Source organism: Pleurodeles waltl, chromosome 11 (assembly GCF_031143425.1).
Source record: "Pleurodeles waltl isolate 20211129_DDA chromosome 11, aPleWal1.hap1.20221129, whole genome shotgun sequence".
Taxonomy (NCBI): Eukaryota; Metazoa; Chordata; class Amphibia; order Caudata; family Salamandridae; genus Pleurodeles; species Pleurodeles waltl.
The window spans coordinates 662,936,596-662,955,554 of NC_090450.1; positions in this window are offsets into that span (position 1 = coordinate 662,936,596).

The window sequence follows — 18,959 nt, forward strand, 5'->3', positions numbered from 1 at the left end:
CAGATGGGGAAGCAGGGAGGGGGAGGGCTGCCAAACTGGTCACCAAAGACAGAGAAGGACATTTGGAGCAACCCAGCAACACCCTCGCATCTTGCAAACTCAGACAATTAGGTGCCCCCTTGATTAGATTAGGAGAGGGCAGGAGAGGGGTGTGTTTAGGATTTTTAGCCACACCAGTGGGTGGGCTCAGCCAGATAAAACCTCAAAAAATCACTTTCAGCCATGATGGATTTTTGAGGAATGTTGCTCCCTGGGATTGATTTTTGCCACACTTCCCAGGAAGTGGTCATCACAGGGGCAAGGACCCTGCCCCTTATTGGAGATCTAGGACCCCCCTGTTTTTCACCCAGGAGCAAGGATAAAACTGGCAGACCTTCACCCACACCTCATATCCCTATCAGATTCCAACAAGGAAGAACTACAGGAGAAGAAGACTGCCCTGCTGGACCCCTGACCTGCACCTGGACACTGCACTCTGGAGGACTACACCAGCTGCACACTTGGGCTTCACCACTAAAAGGACTTTACCTGCCTTCTACTGCTTCAAGAAAGGACTCCCTGTTTGCTACAGGTACAAAGGAGCTGCCCAGAGTCCCCTGCAACAAGTCCTGCAAGCAGAGCCCAGCTGACCAGCGTCCAGTGGCCATTTGAGGATTCTGACCAGGTGCATTCTGGGAAAAATCATCCCAACTCCCAAGTAGCAACTCAGAGCTTCTGGAACCTTGGATCAAGTTGTGGACACTTCAAAGACACAAAAAGGACCTCTGAATAAGATCCAGAAGTTTGGAGACGTTTGGAGCAACTCCATAAGTTGAAGAGGTGCATTGTGGGAAGTGTAGTCCCAGACCCCAAGAGGCACACCAGAGCCTCTGAACCCTTGGCTGGTGCTGTGGACCACTTTCCTGAATCAAACACTTCTGAAAGTAAGTGTGACAGTGGTTCCTCGTGGGTGACCTGAACTCTGGACTTTGTTCCTTTCCAGTCTGACCTTTTTTAACCCTTTTAGCGCTATTTGCTTCTATGCGCTAGAAAGCATTAATTATTTAAAAATTCACATCTTCGGTTCCCCTTATCCGATTGTATTCATTTTTGTGTTATTTTAAAGATAAAAATATAATCTATTTTTATAAATTGATTTTGGGTTTTTAAACAGTTTCCTGTGTTTTCTTTGATTACTGTTTTGTGATATTTGAATGGTTTACTCTTTATCTCCTAAATTAAGCCTTGTCGCTCGTTGCCAATCTACCAAGGGTTGAGCTGGGTTTAATTTACTGAGACCTGACTGGACCAAAGTGGAGGTTAGCGGCCTATTGCTAAGTGTAGGTACCTACCTGCCCTTACCAATAACCCATTTTCCAACATTTATGGTGCACAGTGGTGGGATCCTGTACTTGTGTTCAGTATCACATTACAATTTTAAGTAAAACAAATTAAAAATACTTTAAATTGTCCTAGTGCAAAAATTGTTTTTAATTTTTAATTTGGATTAATTTCAATTATTGAATTTTTGTGATTTTTCTAAATTCTTGTTTCCAGTTTTTGCAAAAAGTTTTGGTTGACACAAAATTAGGGAACCATGGAGCTTGATCTGGCTAGCCTGCCCACACTGACAGTAGTCCAGCTAAGGGGGTTGTGTACTGCAAAGGGGTTGCCTGCAACCACTGACCTCAGGAAGCATGTCCTGATTAAATCCCTGACAGCATGGGCTGAGGCCCAAAAAGTAGGCCCAGAGGAAGTTCCAGAGGAGGAAGAACCAGGGGAGGATGCTAGCTCCAACCACTCAGGGGAGGAAGGGCATCTGAGCCTAAGTGAGGAGGAGGAAGACCGATCCTCACTACACACAGTCACTAGGGGCATACCGAAAGGTAGTTGGGGGAAGGGGGTCCCTCCAGGAGGAGAGAACCTATCCCTCAGGGAAAGAGAGCTGGAGACCCAGCTAGCATTTATAGCTTTGGAGGCACAGATCTGGCCCTAGAAGAGAAAAAGTGGGCAAAGAAAGAGAAAAGAGATGGTGGCAGCGACAGAGAAGCTGAAGTGTCCATGGGTGGTTTTTTTTGCCCCAGATTACCCAAGTGGGTGGTTCCTGCATATGTAGAGGGGGATGACATAGATAAGTGGCAGGGGGCCTTTGAGAGGGCCCTCCAGATGAGGAGAGTTAAGCCTCAGTACTGGGGTTCACTTCTTTGGGAGTTGGTCCCCAACTCTGGGAGGGATAGGCTCCTAACCTTGAGGGGGGAGGAGGCAGATTCATACTCCTATATGAAGAGATGCTTAACTAAAAAGTTTGGTCTGACCCCAGAGCAGTATAGGATGAAGTTCAGGGACACCCAGAAGGTCAATACCACGTCTTGGATAGACTTTGTACACACTCCACTTAAGGCAATAGAGGGCTGATTCATGGTAACAAAGTAAATACTTATGAGTGGTTATACAATCTGATCATGAGAGAGCACATCTTGACCAATTATATCCAAGAGAGGTTACACCAGCATCTAGTGGACTCTAAGCTGACCAACCCTAGAAACCAGGGGGAGGCAGCTGATGAGTGGTTGAGAACCAGGGTGGTTGTCAAGTCCCAGGGGGGAGACTCCAAGAAGGGGGGTCAGGTCCCCAAAAACCTAAGGAGAGAGGTGGTAAGCCCACCACAGAGACTCTTTCCGTACCCCAGAACCCTAAGAAGGAGGAGAGTAAATCCCATTCCAACTCTGACAAGCAGAGACAGGGAGACCCAGAGTTTTAAAAAACTCTTCGACAGTAAGGCTTGCTTTGACTGTCAGCAGACAGGTCACTTCAGAGGAGATGCAGCCTGTCCAAAGAAGGTGGTTAGCACTGGGCTGTCCAGTGTAGCCATGGAGGAGCACTCCTCAGATGATGAAGTCTCCTAGCATTGGGTTGGGAGACAGGACCAGATGGTAAGCTGGTGATCCCTGAGGGTGGGAGTAGGCACTTTCACCCCATTCAGGTGAATGGGATCCCTATCACTGGCCTGAAAGACACCTGTGCCAGTCACACTATAATGAGTGACCAGTTAGTGACCCCAGACATGTATGTCCAGGAGAGACCAGGAAAGTCAGGATGGCCACATGGGAGGTCACCTCCAAACCTGTAGCCATAGTGCCCCCAGAGAGGGAGGGTATCCTTGGCTGGTTTAGGGTGGTAGTCAGTGCTGACCTCCCTCTAGATTGTATCCTGGGCAATGACCTCCCAGAGGTGAATCTGGTCCCAGATGGGGCGGTCGCCCAGGGCGCCCCCACAACCTAAAGTCTTGGGGAGTCAGTCCCTACAGTTAGGAGACAGGGGTCCCCAAGAAAAGGAAAGAAGAAAAGGAAGGGTGGGCCACTCTTAAAGAGAGTTCCAGGGAACCAAAGGCCTTCTGCTCCAGTAAGGCTGGCCAATCAGGCTGCCCAGAGGCTGGCCAATCAGAGCACAACAGCAAAAACACTGCAGTGCTGAAGCCGGCAACTTTTCAGATAAAGTTTAAAACTCTTTACCTGAACAAGTTAGATTAAATCCCACAACTGGAAGTTGTGGGATTTATTATAACAATTAATTTGATACCAAACTTCTGATATTTGTTACTTAAGGGGATTTTGAAAATTAAAATAAAGTCTCCCCATTCAAGCCTATGGAGGCCATTCACTACAATAAGGGAAAAATGAACGTGGCTGTTTTACCTCACCAGGGCTTATAAAACTATTTTATGAGGTCCCTGATTATAGTTACATGACACCCAGCCCTAGGGGCACATAGGGCACACCTTAGGGGTGTTTTGTATGTAAAAATGAGGTAGTTTAAGACTTTGGAACTACTTTTAATTCCAAAGTCGAATTTGCATGTAACTTTAATTTAAAAGCAGCCAGCAAGGCAGGCCTGCCTTGAAAATGACACTGGGCACCTCAGCTGTGCACCTATGGGGGCACTACCTATGCTGGGGTCCCTAAATCTCCATGCCCTACCATATACTAGGGACTTATAGGTAGGTTGACTTAGCTAATTATAATTAGCCTAATTTTAATACTGATTTTACACAGAGCACAGGCCCTGGGATTGGTTAGCAGTACCCAGGCCACCATCAGAGTCAGGAAAACATTAGCAAAAAGTGGAAAATGGGGGCAAAAATTAAGGGGGCCTCTGCAATCAGCCCTGTTCTCTCACACAAGCCCCCCCCCCCAGCCCAAATGCCCAGGGGACTCAGCCCAACCCTGGGAGAGTCTTCCTGGCTTGTCAGATGAGGAAGACAGTGAAGGGAACAGGCTGTCCCTTTGCGGGCCTACTCTGCCTTACATCCTCCTGCCATGGTCAGTCCCTCTGGGTAGTGAATCCATCCCAACAGTGAAAGGACGCATCTCAAACTGAAACTTCCCTCTAGGTGGGGTCTTCCTCCTCTCTCTCTGACAACTTGGCTAATGAGGTGCCCACCTCCTCTACCCCTAACTTTGCTAGGGCAACACCTAGCTTACCCAAAGAGGTCACCCAACACTTGAGCAACCCCACCATGACCAACAGGGTAAGGGAGCCTACTTTGCTTTTGGCCCTGGGGTCTGCCTCCCAGGCCAACTGCAGTGCTGCCAGGAAGGCTAGCACCCAGCAGAGGCTACTGACAGCTGTCAGTACCCAGAACCACACCCTAAGCTCTCCACTGACAGGTGGCTGAGCTGCTTTAGGGGCAACTGTGGGGTCGTGGCACCCCTCTTGCTGTCTAGAGTGGGGGGCTGCCACATCCTGTGGCAGACATCCTCCTTCCACTCTCCCTTCTGTCAGTGCAGGGGCAACACCCTCCATCTGAACAGCTGCCTGACTACTCAGGACTTCCTTGGGGTCAGGTGAGGCCTCACCAGTGCCAACTCTGCCACTTTATCTGTCTTCTACTGCTTCAAGAAGGGACTCCCTGTTTGCTACAGGTACAAAGGAGCTGCCCAGAGTCCACTGCATCAGGTCCTGCAAGCAGAGCCCAGCTGACCAGCGTCCAGTGGCCATTTGAGGATTCTGACCAGGTGCATTCTGGGAATTGTAGTCCCAACTCTCAAGTAGCAACTCAGAGCTTCTGGAACCTTGGATCAAGTTGTGGACACTTCAAGGACACAAAAAGGACCTCTGGAAGAAGATCCAGAAATTTGGAGACGTTTGGAGCAACTCCATAAGTTGAAGAGGTGCATTGTGGGAGTTGTAGTCCGAGACCCCAAGAGGCACACCAGAGCCTCTGAACCCTTGGCTGGTGCTGTGGACCACTTTCCTGAATCAAACACTTCTGAAAGTAAATGTGACAGTGTTACCTTGTAGGTGGCCTGAACTCTGGACTTTGTTCCTTTCCAGTGTGACCTTTTTTAACCCTTTGAACGCTAGTTGCTTCGATGCGCTAGAAAGCATTAATTATTTAAAATTTCATATCTTTGGTTCCGCTTATCTGATTTTATTCATTTTTGTGTCATTTTAAACATAAAAATATAATCTATTTTTATAAATTGATTTTGGGTTTTTAAACTGTTTCTTGTGTTTATTCAATTACTGTTTTGTGATATTTGAATGCTTTACGCTTTGTATCCTAAGTTAAGCCTTGTCACTCGTTGCCAAGCTACCAGGGGTTGAGCTGGGTTTAATTTACTGAGACCTGACTGGACCTAAGTGGAAGTTAGTGGCCTATTGCTATGTGTAGGTACTTACCTGCCCTTACCAATAACCCATTTTCCAACAACTTGCTCACCCCTTTGTATTCTAGACAGGGTACCATTGAAGAACTTATAATTAATCTAAAAGCAACTGGAGCTACTCATAACACAGTCAATGCAGCTATATGCCCGCAGTGGACTGGAGTGCCATATCTACACCCCATAATGCCACATCCTGTCCCTGACCCAGCCCATCCCAGCCGACTCAGCTGGATGGGTCTTCCTTAGCACCACAGCATCCTGAACCACAATCCTGTATACAGGATGGGTTGCCCGGGGCAGGGAGGGAAAGCAATTTAAACATTCTTGGGGGGAGGGGGGGGGAAATGCAGATAATTGGCCCAATTTTGTACAGGGTACACAACATTCAGGCTTAACCGAGTTTTAGTATTCCAGCTACTATTCCTGTTATTCAATCGACCATTGGTACTCCTCTTGACAACTTGTCACACACTGAGGGGGATAGAGAATTGTATAGTAGCGGGGAAGGGTGCCCCAATCTGAATGTGATTAGTTTACCCCCCGCCCGTTGCCTCCATGTAGTAATAATGATAAATGTGCCTCCTTTGACACAGGGTTCAGTTGAGTCACTCATCCAATTATGGAATGAAATTCGTCACTGGCTACAGTCTAAATCTACTTTCCCCATTACAACTGCAGATCAAATTTTGTAAACACGCATGGTGGGCTGGATTGGCCATCCAGCAAAGTATGTGGCGGAGATTGTTTCATTATACATTTCAGGCACCCTAGATTTGCAGGGAGGTCTTACATATCGCTTTATCTTTTCCCCCAGCTGAGGGGTAATATCTTGCTCTTACTCCTAGGTTTCTTTTATAGGCATTTATCCGAGTCTTTGGACTATCCTGCCTCTTGTTTAACTGACCTTCCCCCATTTGGGTAATCAACCTCTTTCCCTTACACTTTCAAATATGTATGATGCCCTGAATGACCTGCAGGCAGTGGATTGACGCGTGGTTGTCAAGGTTACTCCCCCCTTCCGCAGTATATATGACCATTCAAATTCAGTTAAACCATCCCATTGTCATTAAAATATCCCTATCATGGAAATATCGCTTTAGCTGTTGTTGATGCTTCTGCCCCATCCAGCAACCCTTCGTCTAATTGCAGGGTTTGTGACAGGAGCTCAAGCCAGGTCAATTTAGCTACCCCTATAGTTCAATCAAGTTGTAACGTGGTATGAAATACTGGCTCCTGGAATATTTCAGGGCTGCAGATAAGGTTACCTCACATGATTGGCTTCATATTACTCTTACTTCCCAAATAATTTGTTTTCAGGAATACTGGCAAGTGACACCTCTACATGTGGAGGGTTTATTTTCTCTATTTTCTCTGTTCACAGCACTTACTCTATCCTCTGCAGGTCATGCTAAGGGCAGACTACAGTCGCTGATTTCTAACTTAGTACCAGCTATTATCAGAAAACCGGTCACATCTTCTCCTTAATATCAATTTGTACAATTGACTTTTAAGTGGGGTGATGATGTGATTATAATTCATTATTATAACAATGGTGGTCATTACAACCCTGGCGGTCGGTGTTAAAGCGGCGGTAAGACCGCCAACAGGCCGGCGTTAAAAGTTTTTAGAATTACGATCGTGGCAGAAACCGCCAACATAGACAGCCACTTTAACATTCCGACCGCCACGGCGGTACAAACAAACACAGCGGCGGTCACGCCAACAGACAGGTAGAAGACAATGTACCGCTCACAGAATTACAACCCACCAATCCACCACCTTTTCCAGGGTGGATTCACTGCGAACAAAAACACAGCGGAAACAGGACTTCGAAGGGAAAACGCTCACCTCTGCACACCCCACGAGGAACCAGGACGCCATGGAACCAGAGCTCCAGATTTTTCCAGCCTTTATCTTCCTGCTCCTCTACCAGGAGCACGAACGCCGGCGGCAAAGACCACAGTGAGTACTGCACCTACGACACAGGGGAGGGGGAAGGGAAAAAACAGTGACACACACACGCAACAACCCCACCCCCACCCTCAACCACTACAGCACACATGCTAATACATCATGATAAATCACAGTTACACCCCCCAAAACCCCCGAAGAATGCTAGGACAAAAGGAAATGAGTCGAAAAATTGTGATATATTCAATTACATACATCCAAAATGTTTACAAATATATACGTTTATACGATATACAATTATATACACCAAGAACCCAAGTCCAAGGGAGTCCACCATCATAGTCCGTGGTTCACTGGGCCCAAAAGGAATGGGCGAGGCCCACACAAGATACCCGAACAAGACGGAGAGAACACTGCAGGGGCATCAGATAGAAATAAACAGGCACCTCAGGGGGAAGGGAAAGGGTGGGCACCTCAGCCGGTTGAGTGCACAACGCCAAATCCAATCCTGGGGAGTGCAAAGCCACAGTCTCTCAAGTCTCTACAGTGGGTGGGTTGCCCACTGCCAAATCCTGGGGAGTGCAAAGCCACAGTCTCTCAAGTCTCTACAGTGGGTGGGTTGCCCACTGCTATATCCTGGGGAGTGCAAAGCCACAGTCTCTCAAGTCTCTACAATGGGTGGTTTGCCCACTGTGCAATCCTGGGGAGTGCAAAGCCACAGTCTCTCAAGTCTCTACAGTGGGTGGGTTGCCCGCTGTTTAATCCTGGGGAGTGCAAAGCCACAGTCTCTCAAGTCTCTACAGTGGGTGAGTTGCCCACTGCCACATCCTGGGGAGTGCAAAGCCACAGTCTCTCAAGTCTCTACAGTGGGTGGTTTGCCCACTGCTATATTCTGGGGAGTGCAAAGACAGTCTCTCAAGTGGATGTCAATCTCCACTGGTTCTGGAGGGGGCCTTGTGCCCAGAGTGCTTCATCCTGCCAAGGACTGAGGTAGTGGAGAACGGTCTCCACTGGTTCTGGAGGGGGCTTTGTGCCCAGAGTGCTTCATCCTGCCAAGGACAGAGGTAGTGTCAGTCAGTCAGTCAAAATAACTTTATTCGGCGATAAGCCACAAAAGTAAACATGCATACATAAAGATCATCATAAAATGCAGTACTTATAACGTTCATTAAAATGAGTCTATTAAATCTAAATTTGCCACCCAAACTTACTAAAACAGTAAAAAATAAGTGCTTATAAAAACATATATAACAATAAGACAATATAGTAAAAAGGACAATGCCTAATTTCTCTTAATAAATGATCACGTTACCAATTCATATCGATTTCTAATAGTAATAGCGGATTTGATAAAACTAAGAATAGAAATACAAATTTGTTTGGTTAAGAGGCTTTGGATGCCAATCAGTCCTTCTTTGTAGGAAGAAGTGTGCAAATTAAGCAAAATGGGTAATAAAAAGGATTTCCTAGGAGCCGAGTAAAGTTTACAAAATAAAATAAAGTGGCAAGTACTTTGTTTTGAAAAGTTATCACAAGGGCATGGAGGTAGTGTTTTTTCCCACACACATTTTATCGGAAACGCCACTCTAAAATGGATCAGATTAAATCTAAAAGATACAAGTAAAGAATATAAAGAAGGGGTCGGGAACCAAACAAAATAAGGTTCTAACGAGTCTGATGATAAAATTTGTGTATATGAATTAAAAGAGCTCAATTTCTCTGCCATTTGGTATCTAAGATTCATGACATACTCTTTATGTCGAAGTTTAACAATTTCTTTCGCATTAACTGGCATAAGCTCTGGTTTAAAATACATGAACTCCAAATCCAAGTTTCGGAAGCCTTTGTGAACAAAGTTTAGCCATGGAATTTTGCTACAGTTTGATAATGAAAGACAGTCTTTTACACAATCATGTGTTAAGGTAGCCACCGGATTTGACCATACTTTTATCCATAGCAAGAGTGGGGCAATATCTATCAGATCTGTAATATAGCGGATTCCTAATTCCTCATGGCATAAAATGTTCGCTATGTTCTTAGGTGCCATAAGTAGCTGATGAAGGAATTTATTCTCTGCAAGTTGCAAAATATTTGGACTAGTATATCCCCAAAGGCCACCCCCATAGATCGCCGCAGAAACACATTTAAAACACATTTAAAATTGTAGAGCGTGAGGATCTGGTGGACCGGTCTATGCCCTAATCTACGGGCAAAGCGAAAAATTGCCTCAACATTTCTTATCAATTGTTGAAGCTTAAAATTCAGATGGAATTTCCAAGACAGAGTGGAACTTAAATACAGACCTAGATAACAAAAGTCTTTTACCTTTGTCAGGGTATTCCCCCCCATTTCTAAAACATCTGGTACGAGTATTTTTAGGGCCGCAAGTCATGACATGTGATTTTTTAAAATTAACTTCCAAATCCAGCTCTCGTTTGTGTGTTAAAAAAAGATCCAAGAGAGTCTGTAGACCATTGGCTGTGCGGGCGATTAAAACAGCATCATCTGCATATAATAAAATTGGCAATTGTCTAGAACTCATCCTTGGGAAATCCTTACCATTTTTAACCAAACAATTGTGCAAGCTATTTATGTACAATAAAAACAGGAAAGGTGCCAGTGTACATCCCTGTCTGACACCTCGAGTAGAAGCAAGAGGATGCGACCTTTCACCATGTTGACCAAACTGGATTAAAATATGGAGGTCGGAGTATAAGCGTTTGATCATTTTATCCATTATAACCCACAATTTTGCTCTGTTTACCATATCAAATGCACTAGACAGGTCTATGAATGCTAAATGGATAGATTCCCTTTTGGCAATTACATATTTACTGAGGATGAGATGTAAATTTAGGGCCTGGTCCACTGTACCTAATCCAGGCCTAAACCCATATTGAGTTGGCGATAAAATGTTTGACCTTACAACCCAATCCTCAAGCCGGGTCAGGATGACACTCCCCAGAATCTTTGCAGTAGAGTCTATTAAAGAAATGGGTCTATAACAAAAGGGGTCAAGCCTGTTATCCTTTTTGAAAATTGGAACAATAATTGCCGTTAACCATGAAGAGGGAATAGCGCTTTGAATAGCACTGTTGAGAACATTTGTGATTAGTGGAACCCACAGATCAGGTAGAGATTTAAATAGATCAACCGGTATCCCATCAGGGCCAGGGGCTTTCCTTAGTTTCATTTTAGTTATTGCTGCACTAATCTCGTGTGCCTCAAGTAAGATGGCGCTCTTAACTGGATTTGGAGTAGCCAATCGTGGGAGGCCACATCCCTCCTCTCCATCATTGGGATTATCTGCAGATTGAAATACGGATGAAAAGTGGTCTACCCAAACCCCCTCTGGTATCAAACAGTCATCTTCCCTGTTTTCCTTTCCTAAGAAATATGGGTGATTAACCACCTTCCAAAATTGAGAGGGATCCCGTAGTTCTGTCGCTGCCATAAGATCTTCCCAAGCACTAGTGCGTACTTCATTCTTTCTTTCTTCTAGGACTAATTTATATCGGCCCTTGGCCTGCTTAATTAAATCCTGATTACGTGGAATGGTTTTGATCGCTAACTTTAGGTCTCTATGGGCAGCCGTACAAGCAGAATTAAACCACCGTTGAGGTTTTGCGCCTTTAGGATGTTGGGCACACAGAGGTAGTGGATAACAGTCTCCTCTGGTTCTGGAGGGGGCTTTGTGCCTAGAGTGCTTCATCCTGCTCGTGGTGGCCTCAGTAGCGTCAGAGCTTTTGGCACTCATGGGCCTGCGGTGCTTATGGCGGTGGTGTCCGTGGCAGCGGTGCTTGTGGCGGTGGTGTCTTTGGCAGCGGTGCTTGTGGCGGCAGTGTCCTTGGCAGCGGTGCTTGTGGCAGCGGTGTCTTTGGCAGCGGTGCTTGTGGCGGTGGTGTCCTTGGCAGCGGTTCATGTTGCGGCGGTGTATTTGGCAGCGGTGCTTGTAGCAGCGGTGTCCTTGGCAGCGGTGCTTGTGGCGGCGGTGTCCTTGGCAGTGGTTCAGCTGCTGGCGGTCCTGTCTGTGGCAGTGGGGCTGCTGGCGGTCGCCTCCTGGGCAACGGGGCTGCTGCTGGCGGTCCTGTCTGGGGCAGTGTGGCTGCTGGCAGTCGCCTCCTGGACAGCGGGGCTGCTGGTGGTCCTGCCTGGGGCAGTGTGGCTGCTGGCGGTCGCTTCCTGGGCAGCGGGCTGCTGCTGGCGGTCCTGTCTGGGGCAGTGTGGCTGCTGCCGGTCGCCTCCTGGGCAGCGGGGCTGATGGCGGTCTTCTCCGCTATGCTGATCTTCCCAGACTTGCCGGTTTTCTTGCGCCCCTTCCCCACCTTGGAAGGTGTCGCAGCTGACTCCTCAATCCCAACTGTACCCCTGAGAGCGGCTTTGGTGGCTGGTGTCTTCCCCCTCTCCCGCCGGGCACTGGCCAACTTTTGATGCTTGACAGGTGGGGGACTGTCCGTGCTGTGGCTCCTTGCCACACTGCCTGCCCTGCTGCCTGGTGCACTCCATAATCCGGTGACTACTGGCACCATTGGTCCCTCCGATGTTGTGGCTGAGGTGCTAGGTTGGAACCTAGAGAGCCGGGCCCTAGGAGACTGACGGGGCGGGGCAGATGAGGGAAAGAGGTCAAGGTTGGACAGGAAAAGTTTCTTAGGAACACTGGGACAGGTAGATGGAGGGGGTTTGGGAGTGGAGGAAGAGGTAGTGGTCGTAGGAGGTGTACGTTTGCTGACTTTGGGTGAAGGTGCATGGGCTGGAGGCTGTCGTGAGGTGGATGGCTGTTGGGTGGGTGTGTGGCTGCGTTTGTGTATCTTGGGAGGTGGCCTCACAGATACACTGGGAGAGGACACAGGGGATGTGTGAATGGTAGTGGGGGTGGTGACTGCACGTGAGCGGGGTGTGGTGGTGGGTGTGCTGGTGATGAACGTAGTGGCTGAAGATGTAGTGCATGCAGGTGTGAGTGGAGACAAGACAGGGAGGGATGAGGGAGATGAGGAGGAGGGGGACACAGTGGAGGCAGTGGATGTTGGTATGTCTGCATGTGTCTGATGATTAGGTGAGTGCCTGTGGGATGTGTGGTGCTTATGTTTGCCTGAGCTTCCTTTGTGTGTTGAGGTGTGTGCATGCTGGTCTGATGGTGTGCTTGGGATAGGCTGAGGTACAGGGGTGTGGGTCTGGGTGGAGAAAGTTGGAGGGGGAAGCTAGAGACAGGGACAATGGCTGCCATCAGTGCTGAGGCCAGAGTCTGAAAAGCTCGCTGAAGGGCTGCCTGACCAGAATGAATGCCTTCCAGGAATGCATTGGTTTGTTGCAACTGCCTCTCTACACCCTGGATGACATTCAAAATGGTAGACTGCCCAACAGTGAGGGACCTGAGGAGGTCAATGGCCTCCTCACTGAGGGCAGCAGGGGTGACAGGGGCCGGGGCTGAGGTGCCTGGGGCGAAGGTGATGCCCACCCTCCTGGGTGAGCGGGCACGGGGCAAAGGCTGAGGGGCTGCTGGGAGGGCGGTGCTGGAAGGGGGGGTGGCGGCTGTACCTGTAGATGCGGGGGCACAGATGGGGCCGCCACCGCAAGGGAGCTCCCATCTGAGGAGGAGTCCGTCTCGCTGGTGTCAACTCCTGTCCCCGCCATGGAGCTCCCCTCGCCCTCCGTACCACTGGTGAATTCGGAGTCCGTAGTCTTGCCCTCCAGGGCCATGTGGGATGCAGCTCCCTCCTGCTTCGGTGCCACTGCTCCTCCACCTGATGATGCTAATGCACACAAGTACAGAGAGACCACAAAAAGGGGGGGAGAAAGACAGAAGAAAGACATGTTGAGTGCATGCAATACCGCTACTGTTGGCGGACACAGCAAACACAGAAGCCCCTCACACTAGGCCGCGCACTTGGGGTCCACTATTCAATCCCTGGGACATGGCTTACAAGGCTATGGCCGATTTCTGCACACATGGATGTCACAGGAGCCTGACTAGGTGTAGTTGGCACTGTACCCAGGTGGGGTGGGGTGCCACAGGGTCTGCCTGAAAAAGGGGACTTAACTATCAAACTCAGCCTGGCCTAGGGGAACCCACAGCCCACCTCCCCCACCCAGACACCTACAATGCGCGCTGAATCAGCTGAATGAGAGTGTACTCACATCCTTGTTGCTGCTCTGATGCCCTCAAGCGCCCATCCAACTCCGGGTACGCCACCGCCAGGATCCTGAACATCAGGGAGATCATGGTGTGACGGGCACCCCTCCCACATTGGGAGGCCATCCCCAGCTGGGCCTCCGCCGTCTTCTTGTTCCAGCGGCAAATGTCCTTCCATCTTTTCCGGCAGTGGGTGCTCCGTCTGTGGTAGACCCCCAGGGTCCGGACGTCCTTGGCGATGGCACCCCAAATATCCTTCTTCTGGTGGGCGCTGACCTACAGGAATTGTACAGGGGAAAAAGAGAAGTTATTACCAACTGCACCGTCACAGTCATTGGCCCGCATCCCTACCCTTGCCATGTGGCACATGCACTCACTGTTGTTTCATGCACGCCTCTTTCTCCCTTCCCCTATCTTTCATCCACACCACTCCACACAGGCATTGCCCATACAGCATGCTCCCAGTGTACTTACCTGTTGGTCTGGAGGACCGTAGAGTAGCGTGTACTGGGGGAGGACCCCATCCACAAGTTTCTCCAACTCCTCCGATGTGAAGGCAGGGGCCCTTTCCCCAGACGAATGAGCCATTGTCTCTTCCAGACTGAGGTCACAGCAGCACTTGCAGTGTAGGTCCTCTCCTGTCGAAGATCAGGTATCGAGTGATTGAACAGATAGATAATGGCGGTCACGTCCGCGGCAGTGCGTACCGTCACCGCCAGCGTACATCATCATTGGCTCCTGGGACCCATAGGGTCCAATGTTAACCAATGCAGAATTGCGCCACGGTCTTCAACTGCCTACCACGACGGTGTATAATGCCAGTGAAGTTACCTCATATCCCCTTGTCCCACCTTACAGGTCAGGCAGCCGCCAGTTCAGGGGCCCACATGGCTTTTTTTTTTACTACGTCACACATACCTAGGCCTTGCCGCAACACTATTACAGGCAAAATTCGATTTATGAATATTTTCAGAGTAAGCTGTGTTTACGTACCTCAGAGTGGGTTGACTCTGTGCTCGCTGTTCTCCTCCATAGGCACCGTCCCCTGGGGCATGTGAGGAGATGGCAGCATCCTCCATTGTACAGACCGCTGGTGGACCTGTCGACAATGGAGGAAAGACATGTGATCATCGCCTACAGGCTTGATCGTGCCACAATCCTGGAACTGTGTGCCCAGTTGGAGCCAGACCTTATGTCAGCTATCCGCCATCTCACAGGAATCCCCCCTCAATTGCAGGTGCTGTCAGTACTCCATTTCCTAGCATGTGGGTAATTTCAAACAACAGTGGCCATAGCATAAGGGATGTCCCAGCCTATGTATTCCAATGTGTTGTCCAGAGTGTTGTCTGCCCTGCTGAAACACATGCGGAGCTACATCGTTTTCCCTCAGGTGGAGGATTTGCCTACAGTGAAAGGTGACTTCTATGCCCTGGGACATATCCCCAACATCATAGGTGCCATTAATGGGACACATGTGGCCTTGGTCCACCCCCGCAGGAGTGAACAGGTGTACAGAAACCGGAAGAGTTACCATTCCATGACTGTGCAGATAGTGTGTTTGGCAGACCAGTACATCTCCCATGTTAATGCCAAATTCTCTGGCTGAGTGCATGACGCTTACATCCTGTGGAATAGCAGCATCCCTTATATGATGGGGCAACTCCAGAGGGATCTTGTGTGGCTATTAGATGAGCACCTGGAACCAAATCAGTGGGAATAGTTGTCTGGGTCCTGGGATATCCCTAAGAGTTAGTGTGTGTCTAACAGTTGTCCCTCGCCATTTGCAGGTGACTCCGGTTTACCCCAACCTGTCATGGCTACTGACCCCAGTGAGGAATACCAGGACAAGGGCAGAGGAACGCTACAATGAGGCCCATGGGCGAACTAGGAGGATTATAGAGCGGACCTTCAGCCTCCTGAAGGCCAGGTTCCGGTGCCTACATATGACAGGTGGTTCCCTATTCTACTCACCAAAGAAGGTGTGCCAGATCATCGTGGCCTGCTGTATGCTTCACAACTTGGCTTTGCGATGACAGGTGCCTTTTCTGCAGGAGGATGGTCCAGAAGGAGGTGTTGTGGCAGCTGTGGAGCCTGTGGAAAGTGAAGACGAGGAAGCAGAAGAAGAGGACATCGACAACAGGAACTCGGTGATCCTGAAATACTTCCAGTGAGACACAGTTAAGAAGACAAACCTGCCTGCTACATGTACTTTAACACTACTACCTCTCTACTGTCTGTCCTTTTCACCCAGTGTATGGTCACTGAGCTTTCACTTTTACTTACGATTTCACAGATGTGAGTCCCACTGTGCGACATCTGCTTTGTTTCCTCATGGACTAGAGCTGTGTGAGATAGGTATGTTGACATTATATTTGAAAGATAATTTTGTCACTGTAATTGCCAATACACTATTTCGAAATCACAGACAGACTCCAGATTGTTTTGTGCTTTAAGGATGTTTATTTAAGTGCTCAATATTGGAGGGGGTTGTAAAATGGTGAGGGGTGATGGTGGAGGAATGCCCATGGCAGAGTCCAAGCTGTTAGTCTCACAGGTGCATTGTCCAAAGGGGCATAGGAAGTGGAGCTGGGGCAGTTTGAGGATGGACAGGGTGACAAGGTGGGACAAATGGATGACAATCAGGGTGGTCTCATTTCTTGGCGGGGGTCTTGGCATCGTTCTCTGTCTTTGTCCTGGATCTCAGGGACCGTTTGCGGGGTGGTTCTCCATCTGCAGGGGGTGGGGTGCTGGTGTGGTTGTCCTGTGGCGGTGCCTCCTGTCCACTAGCGCCGGCGGAGGTGGTGGGCAGTTTATCGTCCAGGCTAGTGTCAGGGGCCCCTTGTTGTGCCACAGTGTCCCTCCTGGTGTTGAGGACTTCCTTCAGCACCCCTGCGATGGTGCCCAGGGTGGAATTGATGGATTTGAGTTCCTCCCTGAAGCCCAAATACTGTTCCTCCTGCAGCCGCTGGGTCTCCTGAAACTTGGCCTGTACCGTTGCCATCGTCTCCTGGGAATGATGGTAGGCGCCCATGATGTTGGAGAGGGCCTCGTGGAGAGTGGGTTCCCTGGGCCTGTCCTCCCCCTGTCGCACAGCACCCCTCCCAGTTCCCCTGTTTCCCTGGGCCTCTGTCCCCTGAACCGTGTACCCACTGCCACTGCCCCCAGGTCCCTGTTGTTGTTGGGCTGGTGGGTTAGCCTGGGTTCCCTGTAGTGGTGGACACACTGCTGATTGACGTGTCCTGGGGACAGAGGTATGGGCCCGCTGGGTGGGTGGTGTGCTGGTGATTCCACAGGGCGGATGCTCTGTGGTGGCCTGTGACTGTGTCAGGGGAACCGACTGTCCTGAGGTCCCAGATGGGCCTGGCTGGTCGTCTAGATCCAGTTGGACAGAGCTGCTGTCATCACTGTGGGCCTCTTCTGTTGGTGGTGTGGACATGTCTGGACCCTCCTGTCTGGTGACGTTGGGTAGGGGTCCTGCAGGGGTGTAAAAGCATGATTATTGCATCTGTGTGTGCCATGGTGTGCAATGGTTGGGTGACCGTGTTCCCCAGTGCTTGCATTCCTGTGTGGGACCTTGTGTGATGATGGTTTAGGGGGGTGTATGGGTATTTGCAGTGGCCCTGCATTGGTGATGGGTGTCCATGCTTTGTTGTTGTATGCAGGGCTTGGTGTTGGGATGGGTGGTTTGTGATATTGGGACATTTGTTTGGAGTTGGAGTGGTGGGGGTGAGGGCAAGGGTGGGGTTATGTGATGGCATGCAGGTAGGGTGGGGGATATAGTAGTAAAGATTTGACTTACCAGAGTCCATTCCTCCAGCTACTCCTGCGAGGCCCTCAGGATGCAGAATAGCCAAGACTTGCACATCCCATGTTGTTAGTTGTGGGGGAGGAGGTGGGGGTCCTCCACCAGTCCTCTGTACCGCTATGAGGTGTCTGGAGACAACGGAACGCACCTTCCCCCGTAGGTCGTTCCACCTCTTCCTGATGTCATCCCTATTTCTTGGGTGCAGTCCCACTGCGTTGACTATGTCCACTATTCTTCGCCATAGCTCCATCTTCCTAACTATGGAGGTGTGCTACACCTGTGCTCCGAATAGCTGTGGCTCTACCCGGATGATTTCCTCCACCATGACCCTGATCTCCTCCTCAGAGAACCTGGGGTGTCTTTGCCGTGCCATGGGGTGGTGTGGGTGATGTGTGGGATGGTGCGTGTTGTGATGTGTGGGGTGATATTTAATGGTGTGTTGTGTGAGGTGCGTGGATGTTGTGTGAGTGATGGTGTTGAGTGTCTGTGGATGCTATTGTTCTTTCTGGTGGTGTCTCTCTCTGGTCTTTCAGTCGCAATTGTGGTCGTAAGGGATTGTGGGTGATGTGGGTGTGTGTTTTATATTGTATTGGGTGTGTGGGAGTGGTGTGTTTATGTGTATCAGGTGTGTGTATTTCCAATTGTCCAATGTGGTGTTGTTTTTAAGTGTGTGTGTATTTTGAGCACGGCGGTGTTTACCACCAATGGAATACCGCAGTTGAAAGACTGCCGCGTGGATTCGTGGGTTGTGATAGTGTGGGCGTATTCCTGTTGGCGTGACGGTGGAGGTTTTGTTTTCACCAGTTTATCACTGACCTTTGGTGTGGCGGACTTGTGTGGGTGTCTAAATTTTGGCAGATTCCGAGCTGTTGGTCATAATGACCGTGGTGGAATTCCACGGCGGTGTGTTGTTGGTCTTCTGCACGGCGGTAAGCGGCTTTTACCGCCAATGTTGTAATGACCCCCAATGTGTTTTACTCCACCTGTAGCAAGGTTGTTAGTGCTTTGGAATTGTTTAGTCCATGTTCTTATTACAGTTCAAGCTCACATGTCCAATTGCATTGGAGGGGTTTTTAATATTCAAGGATACAACCATTCGGGTAGACGAGTGTATGGTTTCACTAACTGGGTTGAGGAGGATACCTTTCGACACAGTGAGCATGGTAAGGGTTTAAACACACTGATTCACAAATATGGGCGGTCATTACGAACATGACAGGAAAGACCGCAGACCGTTGTGTCGGTGGTGAACAGAATCCCGCTGGTGGCGGCGAATGGAAACCCGCCATATAATGATTGAAAAACCCAACCCTGCCAAAAAATCTCAGACCACCACTCCCTGCCAGGACCCTGTCGGCGGGAATACCAGCCAACCCTACCCCGCCACCGCCAAGCACACCCACATCCCGCCCTCCAAATAATGATGCACAAATCACCTCGGCGGACAGTGGAGGCCGGACAACTA